Consider the following 15,747-nt stretch of genomic DNA (forward strand, 5'->3'; position numbering starts at 1 on the left):
GTAGGTAAGAAGGAGTAGGACGACTTCCCCATCGCGCGACACATCCTCAGTGGCGTTGGGAATAATTGTGGTGAAATTTTGCTGCCAGTTTGACATAATTAACCTACCCTACAACTCACATGAACTGAAATGACGCCTTTCTTTTCTTCGCAATTGTCAGCACTTTGCTGTTTGAAGCGTCACCGAGACCAAGGGTGATTTCGCACAGTGCCGGACTTTTTTACCATTATAGAGCAGTTTTGTAGGCACTGTTGTGCCACATTTCTAACTTATGCGTTTAAATGGGAGACGAGGTACTGGCAGGAGTAAAGCTGTGAGGAGGGGGTGTGAGTCGTGCTTGGGTAGCTCAGTTGGTAGAGCACTTGCCCGCGAAAGGCAAAGGTCCCGAGTTCGAGTCTCGGCCCGGCACACAGTTTTAAACTGCCAGGAAGTTTCATATCTTATTGTTAAATGTTTGACATAAACTTACAAAATTTTTTAATCAATAGATCAATAGACAATCTTTTCAAAAGTACTGAAGGAAATTCAGAAAATGGTAACGGGAAACGCAGAAGGCATTTTCACGTAAGAGTAATAAAAATTTGAATCAAAGAGCAACAGACAATCTTTTTAAAATTACTGAAGAAAATTCAAAACAGGATAACAGAAGTCACAGAAGGCGATCAAGGAACCAGAAGGTAGCATAATTTATATAACAACCACAGTTTTCCAAGACTGTGCAGAGGGCAACTTGACGCATTTGGAGGATAACACACATAATTTTTAATCAGTGTGTCTCCATAATAACAGAACAATTTAACAAATACGCAGTCAAATTAAAAGAAAACACAAGGACTGTTCACCTGAATGCTCTTAATTAAATAGAAGCCACTGTTATCGAATTACAGTTGTGCAAGGAATACTATTTGAAATGAAATATACGTGCAAGGCAGTTTCGCTGAAACGCAAGCGTTCGGAAATTATGTTATAAACACAAAGACTAACACAGAAATACCAAAGCTAGTGACATGAGAAGTTTCAGCCAAGTGAATGTTAAATATCGTACATAAAAAGGGACAAATAGTAAAATTTATTTTATTTCATCCGCAAGGACGTTCATAATCGAGTCACAATAGGTTGCGTCCGATTATTGGTGTCAATTCAGAATTTACAGTGATCTACCTGACTCCAAGCCAATAGCTTCTCACGAGCTTATCCACTCTAGTAACATCAGATTAAATGGGGCTGAATGGCCGGCCAACAAAGCCCGCACGCAACCGTAATCACAGGCCAGGCTACAGTGACCCGTACTACGACAGATAAAATAAATTAAACACAGGCTTAAAATGTACCTTGTTAAACCCTTTAGAATGAAGACGGCCAATCCGGGAAAGCGCATATATCCAGTTAGTGCACGTGAGTCATGTGAAGCCGACGCAGAAGAAAATAGTGTTATCAGGATAGAGGGACTGCCGTTTTATTTTTTGCTTTAGCAACTTATCCACTCGACATTGAAAGTGGATCGACTGTGAATCCGGTGACGGTAACTTCAGATGTCTAACATGCCGAACATTAGCCTCGTTTATCACCTTCGACAACACATTGAGTATGATTCAAATGGTTCAGCCGGCAGGGGTGGCCGAGCGGTTCTAGGCGCTACAGCCTGGAACCGCGCGGCCGCTACGGTCGCAGGTTCGAATCCTGCCTCGGGCATGGATGTGTGTGATGTCCTTAGGTTAGTTAGGTTTAAGTAGTTCTAAATTCTAGGGGACTGATGACCTCAGATGTTAAGTCCCATAGTGCTCAGAGCCATTTGAACCTTATTAAGGAACTAAATCTCATATTTTATTTTTATTTTTTATTTTTTGTCAGTCTCTGTAGAGCTCGCCAATTTTGCAGCTTTAATAATTTTCTGGTCCTTTTCAGTCTATCAGTGCCTTCCACTGTTTTTCTATGGCTATTATTCTGGGACCAGCGCTTTGGCTACTACTAGCCACAGAAAGAATGATGATACACACACTGCTTTCTAAATTTTGGACCCGGTGACATTTGTGAAAACACGTCTGAACTATCTTCAGCCACAGCTACATACCACAGTTTGAAATGGTTTTGTAGAAACTAATCTTCAAGCTCCGAAATTCACAGTCGCGCTACTTTTGGGAAACGATAGTCTGACCCACAGCCTTATAGACATTCAAGCATAGCTTAAATCCGTCGCAAGAAGGTGTTCACATTAGCATAGTGTTCCTCAAACTAAGTACACACGGTAATATCACAGCGACGTGACATTGTCGATTTGAGATGTCCTGCCGGTAACCGATACGTACACGAGCTGTGTCTTCTACTTCAGATTACTAAGAGTAACCATTCAAATGGTTCAAATGGTTTGAGCACTATGGGACTTAACTGCTGAGGTCATCAGTCCCATAGAATTTAGAACTACTTAAACCTAACTAACCTAAGGACATCACACACATCCATGCCCGAGGCAGGATTCGAACCTGTGACCGTAGCGGTCGCGCGGTTCCAGACTGTAGCGCCTAGAACCTCTCGGCCACCCCGGCCGGGCATTGAGTATGAGTCTCACAAATTGCCTACCATGCACTCATTCCTCGGCCACAACGAGTCCACATTCGACACAGAAGTTGACCAATATTAAAAAATTCAGACCGCCTTGCTTTCTGAGAGACAGTTCCATACGACCAGTGCTGCTTGAAAATCAACACCATAGTAGATCCAAGTCCTGCGTGGGGCATCACAGTCATCGACCAAGCCGACTCCCGGTGTTGTAACCAGCTAGCCCCCATGTTGTAACCAGCCTGCAGCTAGCCGCTTAAATCGCCTTTCCCGGGCCATGCACTCTCTCAGTTGGCCGGAGAAGTCAGATAATTGTGAGATCATAGATATGGTGCTTGGAGACGTTGCTGTTCTTCAGTCCAGAGACTGGTTTGATGCCGCTCTCCATGCTACTCTATCCTGTGCAAGCTTCTTCATCTCTGAGTAACTACTGCAACCTACATCCTTCTGAAGCTATTTAGTGTATTCATCTCTCCATCCTTCTCTCCCATACTGAATTGGTGATCCCTTGATGCCGTAGAATGTGTCCTACCAACCGATCGCTTCTTCTAGTCAAGGTGTGCCGCAAATTCCTCTCCTTCCCAGTTCTGTTCAGTGCCTCCTGATTAGTTACTTGATCTACCCATCTAATCATCAGCATTCTCCTGTAGCACCATATTTCGAAAGGTACTATTCTCTTCTTGTCCAAACTATTTATCGTACATGTTTCACTTCGACACTTCCATACATGGCTATACTCCATACAAATACTTTCACAAAAGACTTCCTTACACTTAAATCTATACACGATGTTAACAAATTTCTCTTCCTCAGAAACGCTTTCCTTGCCATTGCCACTCTACATTTTATATCCTCTCTACTTCGACCATCATCAGTTATTTTGCTCCCCAAATAGCAAAACTCATCTACTATTCTTCAGGTATTTCATTTCCTAATCTAACTCCCTCAGCATCACCTGATCAACTACATTCCATTAACCTCGTTTTGTTTTTGTTGATGTTCATCTTATATCCTCACGCCGTATCATATCTCCCATTTCATCTTGATCTACATCCTCTTTCATAATATTGCCCTCAAGTATATCTCCCTTGTATAGACCATCTATATACTCTTTCCACCTTTCTGCTTTTCTACATCTACATCTACATCTACATCCATAATCCGCAAGTCACGTGACGGTGTGTGGCGGAGGGTACATTGAGTACCTCTATCGGTTCTCCCTTCTATTCCAGTCTCGTACTGTTCGTGGAAAGAAGGATTGTCGGTATGCCTCTGTGTGGGCTCTAATCTCTTTGATTTTATCCTCATGGTCTCTTCGTGAGATATACGTAGGTAGGTATGTTCTCGAAACTTCAACAAAAGCCCTTACCGAGCTACTGAGCGTCTCTCCTGCAGAGTCTTCCACTGGAGTTTATCTATCATCTACGTACCGCTTTCCCGATTACTAAATGATCCTGTAACGAAGCGCGCTGCTCTCCTTATTTGTTCATGAGACCCAGAAAATATTAGATACAGGCTCCCAGGTAGATGCTATTTTTCTTGACTTCCGGAAGGCGTTCGATACAGTTCCGCACTGTCGCCTGATAAACAAAGTAAGAGCCTACGGAATATCAGACCAGCTGTGTGGCTGGATTGAAGAGTTTTTAGCAAACAGAACACAGCATGTTGTTATCAATGGAGAGACGTCTACAGACGTTAAAGTAACCTCTGGCGTGCCACAGGGGAGTGTTATGGGACCATTGCTTTTCACAATATATATAAATGACTTAGTAGATAGTGTCGGAAGTTCCATGCGGCTTTTCGCGGATGATGCTGTAGTATACAGAGAAGTTGCAGCATTAGAAAATTGTAGCGAAATGCAGGAAGATCTGCAGCGGATAGGCACTTGGTGCAGGGAGTGGCAACTGACCCTTAACATAGACAAATGTAATGTATTGCGAATACATAGAAAGAAGGATCCTTTATTGTATGATAATATGATAGCGGAACAAACACTGGTAGCAGTTACGTCTGTAAAATATCTGGAAGTATGCGTGCGGAACGATTTGAAGTGGAATGATCATATAAAATTAATTGTTGGTAAGGCGGGTACCAGGTTGAGGTTCATTGGGAGAGCGCTTAGAAAATGTAGTCCATCAACAAAGGAGGTGGCTTACAAAACACTCGTTCGACCTATACTTGAGTATTGCTCATCAGTGTGGGATCCGTACCAGGTCGGGTTGACGGAAGAGATAGTGAAGATCCAAAGAAGAGCGGCGCGTTTCGTCACCGGGTTATTTGGTAACCGTGATAGCGTTACGGAGATGTTTAATAAACTCAAGTGGCAGACTCTGCAAGAGAGGCGCTCTGCATCGCGGTGTAGCTTGCTCGCCAGGTTTCGAGAGGGTGCGTTTCTGGATGAGGTATCGAATATATTGCTTCCCCCTACTTATACCTCCCGAGGAGATCACGAATGTAAAATTAGAGAGATTAGAGCGCGCACGGAGGCTTTCAGACAGTCGTTCTTCCCGCGAACCATTCGCGACTGGAACAGGAAAGGGAGGTAATGACAGTGGCACGTAAAGTGCCCTCCGCCACACACCGTTGGGTGGCTTGCGGAGTATCAATGTAGATGTAGATGTAGATCTTCTCTATCTCTTCTATCAATCCTATCTGGTACGGATCCCACACTGCTGAACTGGTTTTCCACCTGAGTTCTTGATACAGGCGTTTCTCCTTTCTCCAAAAGTCTCTTTAATTTTCCTGTAGGCAGTATCTATCGTACCCCTAGTCATATATGCCTCTACATCCTTAAATTTATCCTCTAGCTATCCCTGCTTAGCTATTTTACACTTCCTGTCGATCTCATTTTTGAGACGTTTGTATTTCATTGCGCTTGCTCCATTTACTGCATTTTTATATTTTCTCCTTTCGTCAGTTAAATTCAATATCTCTTCTGTTGCCCAAGGATTTCTACTAGCCCTCGTCTTCTCACCTACTTGATCCGCTGCTGCCTTCACTATTTCACCTCTCAAATCTACCCATTCCTCTTCTACTGTATTTCTTTCTCCCGTTCTTGTCAATCGTTCCCTAATGCTCTCTCTGAAATTCTCTACAATCTCTGGTTCTTTCAGTTTATCCACGTCACATCTCCTTAAAATGCCACCTATTTTGCAGTTCTGCTAGTTCTGGTTTGATGCTTAACTTTTCTCGCCGTTTTCTGTCTCAAATAAAACGGTTTATTCCTGCTATCTACCTTGTGGCGTTTCCTATCGCTGAAAGTCTAAAATCAATTACAACCTGAGCCCTCATAAATTAAGTGTTGACGTAAATCCATATAAAGCAAAGTATTTGATCAATTACAATGATGAATAATATTGGCTGCAGTCCGTTCCAGGAGATTGGTCCGTGGGTTCACTTGTGCTTAATGTGTAATATTACATGTATTAATAAATAAGTAGAAATATTAATTCAGAGTACGTGTACATTGGTAAACGTCGTTCATAAAAAAATCAGAGTTCATACAGTTAAAAAGCGCCGGCTATGTTGTTTCAGAGTTGCCAACTTAATTTTGGTAGATAATCACAAAAACTACATGAATGGTCAGGTACACGATCTACATCGGTGACTTCTTACAGTGAACTGGATTTCGTGTCATATATAGACGCGTCTCTCCACCAGATTAGGTGATGAAAGATCACGAAAACAAAGTATAAATATGTACTTCTTAGTATATGTGAGCTGCCTAATGTCAGCAGTATTTTAATTTGTAATACTTTTAACAGGAAAGAGATCGTCAATTGTAAATTAAATCATTTGGAATGAATACAACAATATTTGAGCCATGTATTTCATCCACAAATCGTTCTGCAACTGAAATAAATGTAATATTTACGAAATTTAAAACAACTTAAATATATTGTGTGAAGTATCTCATCTTAAAGCATTTTTTGTGTTGATTCCAAAACTGATCTTAGATTTGGCGTAACAACCACACTTCCAAGTCAAAAAGAACAAAATATTGATACTGATATGTCCGAATGTTGTGTTAATACTAATTCACCTGATGTGTTTCCTATCCAGTTGTACGTGTAAAGCGCTATCTTTTTGTTCTCTAACATAGTTGAATGACCCATATATTTGAAAGATCGTTTAAATTGATTCTGATATTGCACAACGGATTCCATTACCCATACATGAGGCAGTTTTGTGATTCACCAAAAGAATAGTTCCACCATGAAACTTATCTTGTTATCGCAATCTCCCGTCAGACGAGTATATGGAAATACCAACAGCAGCAGGAGGCAGGATTAGAGTTCGTTACGAATATGAAGGTAGAGCGGAGGTTGATTTCCTGTAAACTGTTTAATGATAAGACTGCCCTCACAAGAGTACCAAGCAAAAAAACACCGACTACGGTAGTCCAGGTATACATGCCGACGTCGTAAGCCGAATATGAAGAGATAAAGAATGTATATGAGGACACTGAACGGGTAATTCAATACGCAAAGGGAAATAAAAATGTAATCGTCATGGAGGACTGAAATGCGGTTGTAAGGGAAGGAGCAGAGCAAAGTATTACGGTAGAACATGGGCTTGGTAGCAGAAATGAGAGAGGAGAAAGACTACCTGTTTTCTACGATAGATTTCGCATGGTAATAATGAATAATCTGTTCAACGATCACATGAGCGAGAAGTATATCGGAAAGAGACTAGAAGGTACGAGAAGATTTCAGTTAGATTACACCATGGTCAAGCAGAGATTCTGAAAGTGGAATGTAAAGCGTACCGAGAGGCAGATATACACTCAGGCCACAATTTGATAATGATGAAGAGTAGGCTGAATATTAAGAAACTACTCAGGAAGAATCAGTGTGCGAGGAAGTGGGATACGGAAGTAGTAAGGAATGTAAAGATACGCTTGAAGTTCATTGAGAAAATAGACGCTGCGGCAAGGACTAGATCAGCAGGTAGTTCAGTTAAAGTGGAATGGACATCTCTAAAAGGGCAACCAGAGAAGTTATAAGGAAACCATGGGTAACAGAAGGAATAATTCAGTTGATCGATGAAAGAAGGAAGCAGAAAAATGTTCGGGGAAATTCAGAAATATAAAAATACAAGTCACTTAGGAATGAAATAAACAGGCAGTATAAGGAAATAAGGCAAAATGAGTACAGAAATGGGAAGAAACCGGAAAATAAATTATTATTGGAAGGACTGGCTCAGAATATAAAAAGTCAAAACAACCTTCGGTGAAATTAAAACCAGCAGTGGTAACAATAAGACTGCAATGGAAATTTCACGGTTAACTGCAGAGGAGAGAGCCGACAGGTGGAAAGAATGAATTGAAGACCTCTATAGGGAGGAAGACTTGTGTGATGACGTGATAGAAGAAGAAGAAACATGAGTTGATATAGATGAGATAAAAGATCCAGTATTAGAACCAGAATTTGAAAGAGGGTTGTAAGACTTAAGATCGAGTAAGGCAGAAGAGACAATATTTTATCAGAATTTCTAGAGTCATTTGGGAAGTGGAAACAAAACCATTATTCACTTTCGTGTGTAGAGTCTGGCGGTATACTATCTGAGTTTTGGAAAACGTCTTCCACACAATTCCGAAGACTGCAAGAGCCGATAAGTGTGAGACACAGTCAGTATAATAGCTCGTGCATGCAGGTTGCTGACAAGAATAATATACAGAAGAATTGAAAGAAAATTGAGGATGTGTTAGATGACGATCCGTTTGGCTTTAGCAAAGGTAAATGCACCAGAGAGGCAATTCTGACGTTGAAAATTGATAATGGATGTAAGACTATAGAAAAATCAAAACATTTTAATAGGTTTGTCGACCTGGAAAAAGCCCCGACAATTTCAAATGGGACAAGATGTTTGAAATTCTGCGAAAAATTTGGGTAAGCTGTAGGGAGAGACGGGTAATGTACTACATGTGCAAGAGCCAAGAGGGAATAATAAGAGTGCACGACCAAGAACGAAGTGCTCGGATTAAAAAGGGTGTAAGACAGCGATGTAGTATTTGTGCCCTACTGTTCAATCTATACGTTGAAGAAGCAATGACAGAAGTTAAAGAAAGGTTCTACATCTACGTGATTACCCTGCTACATACAATAAAGTGCCTGACGGAGGGTTCAATGAGCCACCTTCAAGCTGTCTCTCTCCCTTTCCACTCTCGAATTGCGCACGGGAAAATCGACCACTTAAATTTTTCTGTGTGATTCCTGATTTCTCTTATTTTATCGTGATGATTACTACTCCCTATGTAGGTGGGTCCCAACAGAATGTTTTCGCAATCGGAGGAGAAAACCGGTGACCGAAATTTCATGAAAAGATCCCGTCGCAGCGAAAATCGCCTTTGTTTTAATGATTGCCACTCCAATTCACGTATCATGTCTGTGGCACTGTACCCCTGTTTCGAGTTAATACAAAACGAGCTGCCCTTCTTTGTACTTTTTCGATGTCATCTGTCATCCCACCTGATGCGGATCCCATGCCGCACAGCAACACTCCAGAATAGGACTGACAAGCGTGGTGTAAGCAATCTCTTTAGTAGAGCTGTTGCAGCTGCTAAGTTTTCTGCCAATGAATCGCATTCTTTCTATGTTATCGTTCCAATTTAGGTTATTTGTAATTGTAATCCCTAATTATTTAGTTGAATTTACAACCTTCAGATTTGTGTGACATCGCGTAATCGAAATTTAGCGGATTCCTTTTAGTACTCATGTGAATAACTTCGCACTTTCCTTTATCAGTGTCAATTTCCACTTTTCGCACCATACAGATATCTGATCCAAATCATTTTGCAATGCCTTTTGGTTATCTGATGACTTTACAAGACGGTAAATGACAGCCTCATCTGGAAACAATCTAAGACGGCTACTGAGATTATCTCCTATGTCGTTAATATAGATCAGGAACAGTAGAAGGCCTATAATACTTCCTTGGGGGACGCCGGACATTACTTCTGTTTTACTCGATGACTTTCCGTCTATTACTACGAACTGTGACCTTTATGACAGGAAATCATCAATCCAGTCGCACGACTGAGGCGATATTCCATAGGCACGCAGTTTGGTCAGAAGACGCTTGTGAGGAACGGTGTCAAAAGCCTTCTGGAAATCTAAAAATATGGTATCAATTTGATATCCCCTGTCGATAGCACCCATTACTTCATGAGTATAATGAGCTAGTTGTGTTTCACAAGAACGATATTTTCTGAGTCAGTGCTAACTATGTGTCAATAAATCGTTTTCTTGTAGATACTACATAGTGCTCCAATACAGTACATGTTCCAAAACCTTACTACAAATCGACGTTAGTGATACGGGTCTGTAATTCAGCGGATTACTCCTACTTCCCTTTTTGTGTTTTGGTGTGACTTGAGCAATTTTCCAGTCTTTAGGTACGGATCTTTCTGTGAGCGAGCGGTTACGGAGCTATTGTATCAGCATACTCTGAGAGGAACCTGACTGGTATACAATCTGGACCAAAGGCCTTGCCTTTATTAAGTGATTTAAGCTGCTTTGTTACACCGAGGATATCTACTTGTATGTTTCTCATCTTGGCAGTTGTTCTTGATTGGAATTCAAAAATATTTACTTCGTCTTCTTTGGTGAAGGAGTTTCAGAAAACCGTGTGTAATAACTCTGCTTTAATGGCGCTGTCATCAGTGACTTCACCGTTGTTATCGCGCAGTGAAGGAATTGACTGCGTCTTGCCACTGGTGTGCCTTATGTATGACCAGAATCTCTTTGGGTTTTCTGCGAGATTTCGAGACAGAATTTCGTTGTGGAAATTATTAAAAGCATCTCGCATTGAAGTACGCGATATATTTCGAACTTTTGCAAAACTTTGACAGACTTGGGGATTTTGCGTTCTTTTAAATTTGGCATGCTTTTTTCGCTGTTTCTGCAACAGTGATCTGACCCGTTTTGTGTACCATGGGTCAGTACCATCACTTATTAATTTATGTGGTATATATCTCTCAATTGCTGTCAATACTATCTCTTTGAAATCATTCCACAACGTTTCTACGCTTACATGATCGGATCGAAAGGAGTGAAGACTGTCTCTTAAAAAGGCGTTAAGAACATTTTTATCAGCTTTTCAAAATAGATATACTTTGCTTTTCTTTTTGATGGTTGTAGGTGTTACGGTATTCAGCCTAGCAGCAACTACTTTGGTTCAGGAGTTGAATTAAAACTGAAGGTGAAAGGATTTCAGTAATAAAACTCACTGATGACATTGCTATCCTCAGGGAAAGTGGAGCTACACGATCTGCTGAATGGAATGAACGGTCTAATCAGGAAAGAATATGGATTCAGAGTAAATTGAAGAAAGATGAAAGTATGAGAAATAGCAGAAATGAGAACAGCGTCAAATTTTATATCATGATTGTTGATCGCGAAGTAGATGAAGTTAAGGAATTCCGCTACTTAGGCAGCAAAATAACTCATGACGGACGGTAAAAGGAGGACAAAAAGTCTGACTAGCTCTGGTCAAAAGGGCATTCCTGACCAACAGAAATCTACTAGTATTAAAAAATTGGGCTTAATTAGAAGAAGAAATTTCTAGGAATGTAGTTTTGGAGCACAGTAGTGAAAAGAAGATAATGGAAGTATTTGAAATGTGGTGCTACAGAAGAATGTTGAAAATTAGATGGACTGATAAGGTAAGGATTGAGGAGGTTCTCTGGGGAATTAGCGAGGAAAGGAATGTGTGGAAAACACTGACAATAATAAGGGACAGGATGGGAGGACATCTATTAAGATGTAACGAAGTAACTTCCATGGTACTAGAGTGTAAAAACTGTAGAGGGAAACAGAGATTAGAACACATCCAGCAAATAACTGAGGACGTAAGTAGCAAGAGCTACTTTGTGCTGAAAGTGTTGGCGCGCAACAGGAATTTGTGGCAGCAGCATCAAACCAATCAGGAGGTCGGTGACTCAAAAAGAAAAAGTTCGAGATATGGATTTCTGGAAGAATAACGTCAGCAGGTTTGTTAGGTATCTACGGACTCAGCAAAGAGTCAGCAGTGTTGTGTTACTGTTAGACACTAGTCTTGTGTGTAACGAAAACTGAATTTATGTTACATCAAGTTAGGTTAGAATCAGACAGACAGCTGCAGGGTGTGTGATCGGCTTTGCTCCCATAACCGATAATCGATTACATAATTTACATCTCAACCTTTAACACATACACTGGCTGACTCCTGCTTTAGCTTCTGTCTGAGACCAGTGTTGATCTCCCTCCCGCGATATTTAATTTCGAAACTAGGATTTTAACTTTTTCAGATACTGAGCGCACCCATTCTGCCCTACCGATGGCGGATGCTTTGTGTGAAAGTTAGACACTCAACTATGGAGACCATAATTTATAAAAATACAGAGAGAGACAAAATTTTCTCTTTATCGTTTTGTTTCGTTGTTACGAGTCTTCTATATTCAGGTGATTCTCAGGCATTCGCATGAAAGATGCGTATTACATATAAAGGTCACACCACCTCTTCTGATGTAGGAAAAAGTACTGCTCCCCTCTTCGGTATTAGCATGATGACGAAACTAACAAATTCACGAGTAAATCGTTATGAGCCAGCAGATGTGTTGAAGAGAGAGCGCACCTGTATCGCGGAGCGCGGGATTAGCCGAGCGGTCTAGGGCGCTGCAATCCTGGACCGTGTGGCTGGTCCCGGCGGAGGTTCGAGTCCTCCCTCGGGCATGGGTGTGGGTGTTTGTCCTTACGCTAATTTAGGTTAAGTAGTGTGTAAGCTTAGGGACTGATAACCTTAGCAGTTAAGTCCCATGAGATTTCACACATTGTATCCATCGCGGACAGAAGGAATAACTGGGTTCTCGCGTGAGTGGGACATCGTGACCCTTTGATTTAGCAGTCCCAGTGACACTCGAGCACAGAATGGGCAAGATGTGCTATGTCAGTGTATTTGATCACGGTCAGATGGTGGGACACTCCATCTACACGTTGGTGCAGGTACTGAGCTTCCCACGTCACGCTGTGTCAGGGTATATCTTGAAAGCCTTAATTTGAAGAAGACCACCAGCACCTTAAGAGCGCTCCTGCGGTTTTATAGGCCGCTGCCAATGTGGGCAATGCACGGCCTTATTTGTTGGCTTGAGTCTTTGTTATCAGAGATGTCGGTCGCATATCGTTGCGTTAAAGCCGATACATTTAATACAGAATTAATCCTTAATAGTTTTCAATAAGTAGGATAATATACATATAAAACAGAATAACATATGTGTGAAGCAAAAAGCCGAAAGGGGCCGCTTGTCGGAAATTTTGGATTCTGAGTTAATAATATCTTCAAATTAAGCATTAAATTCTGAATAATTTGGTGCAGCGATCATGAATTTATTACTTTTTGTTTAAGTTACATACGTTTAAAATTTTTAAATGAAGTTCAAAGTAACACAGAACCTGTATATTTTACAATTAAGAAATTCTAGAATGAAATTTTCACTCTACAGCGGAGTGTGCGCTGATATGAAACTTCCTGCCAGATTAAAACTGTGTGCTGGTCCGAGACTCGAACTCTGCCTTCGCGGGCAACTGCTCTACCGATTTTTTTTTTTAATGTGTGTCCCTACCGGGACTCTTGCTTAAATGGCAGACGCTCTATCCACCTTTTTTTATGTCTTCCAAAGCACAAGTAAGCAGAAATGAAATTAAAAAAAAAAAAACCACTGTTTCCGCCCGGGATCGAACCGGGGACCTTCCGCGTTTTTTTTTTTTTTTTTTTTTTTTTTTTTTTTTTTTTTTTTTGGCTGAGGTCATAAGTCCCCCCCTTTTTTTAATACAAATAATGCAATAGTGGACAGCGACGCTACTCACTTTTTTCTTTTTTTTTTTTAAATCTTTATTATTGAACAAACGGAGAATACATATATATATATACACAAAGCAAAAGTTCTTCAAGGTACCAGTTAAACATATACAAATGAGTGTTAGGTAAACAAATTATTAGAATAACATGAAATATAACTGGAAGATCGGCCCGAACGTAGCTGAGTTCTATGAAACAATAGGCGACGTAGTACAATAATGGAGAAATAGGTGCCACATTGATCGGTGGATCGAGAGAAGCTGGTCGGAGGATATCTAAGAGACTGCGTGTTAAGGACGGGACCGGCCCCTGCCAATGCCGCAACAGTGTGTGGACAAAGAGTGCAGAAGAGCGTGCCCGCACATTGATGAGTCCGAGGCCACCTTTTGCAGGAGGCAGTGTTAGAGTGTTGTAGCGGACTTTGAAAAGTGCCCCTGCTGACACGAAATATCCAAAGGCTGATTGGATGCGGCGGCCAAGGAGTAACGGCATTGGGAGGATCTGGGCGACGTGTACCAGTTTAGGGGCGACATAGATGTTGACATAGGACACACGTTGGAGTTGGTTTAAGTGACGGTGCACTTGACCACGGACATGGTGCCGAATCGACTGCAAAAGCCGCCGGTAAGCCAGGGCCACTGTGCGGTGTGTGGAGCTCGTAAATTCGGTACCCAAGTAACGAAGGGTGGCACTGACTGGGAGTGGGGTCGGCACCATAGCCGGGAGGCCGCGCCCAATGTGCATCATAGTCGATTTACGGACATTAAGAATGCTACCAGAAAGACGTCCATACTGGTGGATCCATTGGATGGCGTCATTGAGCTCCGTGGAGGAGCAGGTGAGAAAGAGGAGATCGTCCGCATAAGCCCTACAGTGAAAGGTGTGGTCACGCAAAGTGAGGCCCTGCAGTCTAGAGGTAAGTCCAGTGATGAGGGGCTCAAGTGCAATAGCATATAGTAAAGTAGACATAGGGCATCCTTGACGCACAGAGCGGCGTATAGGAATCGGTCCTACAAGCCTCCCATTGACTTGTACCATCGAGACCGCGGGAAGTAGCAACCGGCGAATGGCATCGACAAAAAGCAATGGGAACCCCATACGTGTCGCCACCATGAGGAGGAATGGGTGTCGAACGCGATCAAAGGCACTCGTGAAATCGACGGATACCAGTGCTGCACGAAGGCGACAAACCGACGCCAGTGCAATGAGGTCATGGCATTCCCCTAGGGCTGTTTGTAAGGTGGCCCCACAACCGCGTGCAGTCTGCTCAGGTGAAAGGACCGTAGGTAAGACGGTGCGTATGCGCGCTGCTAAGAGGCGTGCATAGATTTTATAGTCTGCATTCAGTAGTGTAAGGGGGCGATATGCAGAGACATGAGACCCTCCCTTCGGTTTAGGCACAGGTAGAAGAATGCCACTGACGAATTCAGGTGGAATTGGGAAGGACGGAGTAAAGAGTTCCTGAATCATTTCCGTCCAGCGAGGAAGCATTAACCTGGTGAACGCCCGGTAAAACTCCACTGGGAGACCATCTGGTCCGGGTGATTTGTTCTTGGCCCCTTTGTTGATCGCATCCACCACCTCTTCTGCGGTGGTTGCAGACATCATGGACGTTGACTCCGCTACGGTGAGGGTCCGATCAGGGGAAGGACGGAGATCATCAGGAATGGGCGTCGCCATCGGTTCATCGTCATAAAATTGGCGATAATGTTCAGCAAAGGCGCACACGACTGCCGCCTGTGTTGTGTGGTGAACACCATCGGAGGTCGCGATGTTGGGGACGAAAAGCCGACGTCGACGACTATGGTCGGATGCGGCATGGATTGTGGATGGGGTTTCGTCGTGGAGGAGGTCTTGTCGTCGGGAACGCACCACGACAGCATGCAGTCGTGCACGATGAAGAGAGAGGAGACGAGCTTTAGTACGTTGTCGTTCCCTGTGGGTGTCAAGTGATGGAGGGAGCGCATCGAGCTCACGGAGGACGGCGTAGTGAAAATTTGTGGTGTCTCGATGCCATGCTGCTGCTTCCTTGCCACATTGTATGAAGGCGTTTCTGATCGCAGGTTTGGCACATTTGAGCCACCAATGGAACGTGGATGTGTACTGCGGAAGGCAGTTTGGATCATTAAGGAGGGAGGTATTAAGCTTCCAGTAACCTCTGCTGCGCCACACTGACTGAGGTGGCAGAGCCAGGGAGCAAATGACGGCGCAATAGTCCGAAAATGCAAGGGGCCATCGTTCAGCTTGGGCGACTTCATTGCCGTGGTGAGCAGAGACATAAAAACCGGTCCAGTCTGCTCGCAGAATGTGCTGTATAATGGGTAAAACCGGGGGTATTGCCATGAATTTTCTCCC

At 42.6% G+C, this 15,747-nt stretch overlaps 1 non-coding gene across 1 annotated transcript; it reads left to right on the forward strand.

The window, feature by feature from the left end:
• Positions 1–334: 334 nt before the first annotated feature.
• On the forward strand, positions 335–409 carry Trnas-cga. The gene has a single exon. It is a non-coding gene; the product is annotated as a tRNA-Ser (tRNA).
• Positions 410–15,747: the final 15,338 nt, after the last annotated feature.

Source organism: Schistocerca piceifrons, chromosome 1 (genome assembly GCF_021461385.2).
Source record: "Schistocerca piceifrons isolate TAMUIC-IGC-003096 chromosome 1, iqSchPice1.1, whole genome shotgun sequence".
Classification (NCBI taxonomy): Eukaryota; Metazoa; Arthropoda; class Insecta; order Orthoptera; family Acrididae; genus Schistocerca; species Schistocerca piceifrons.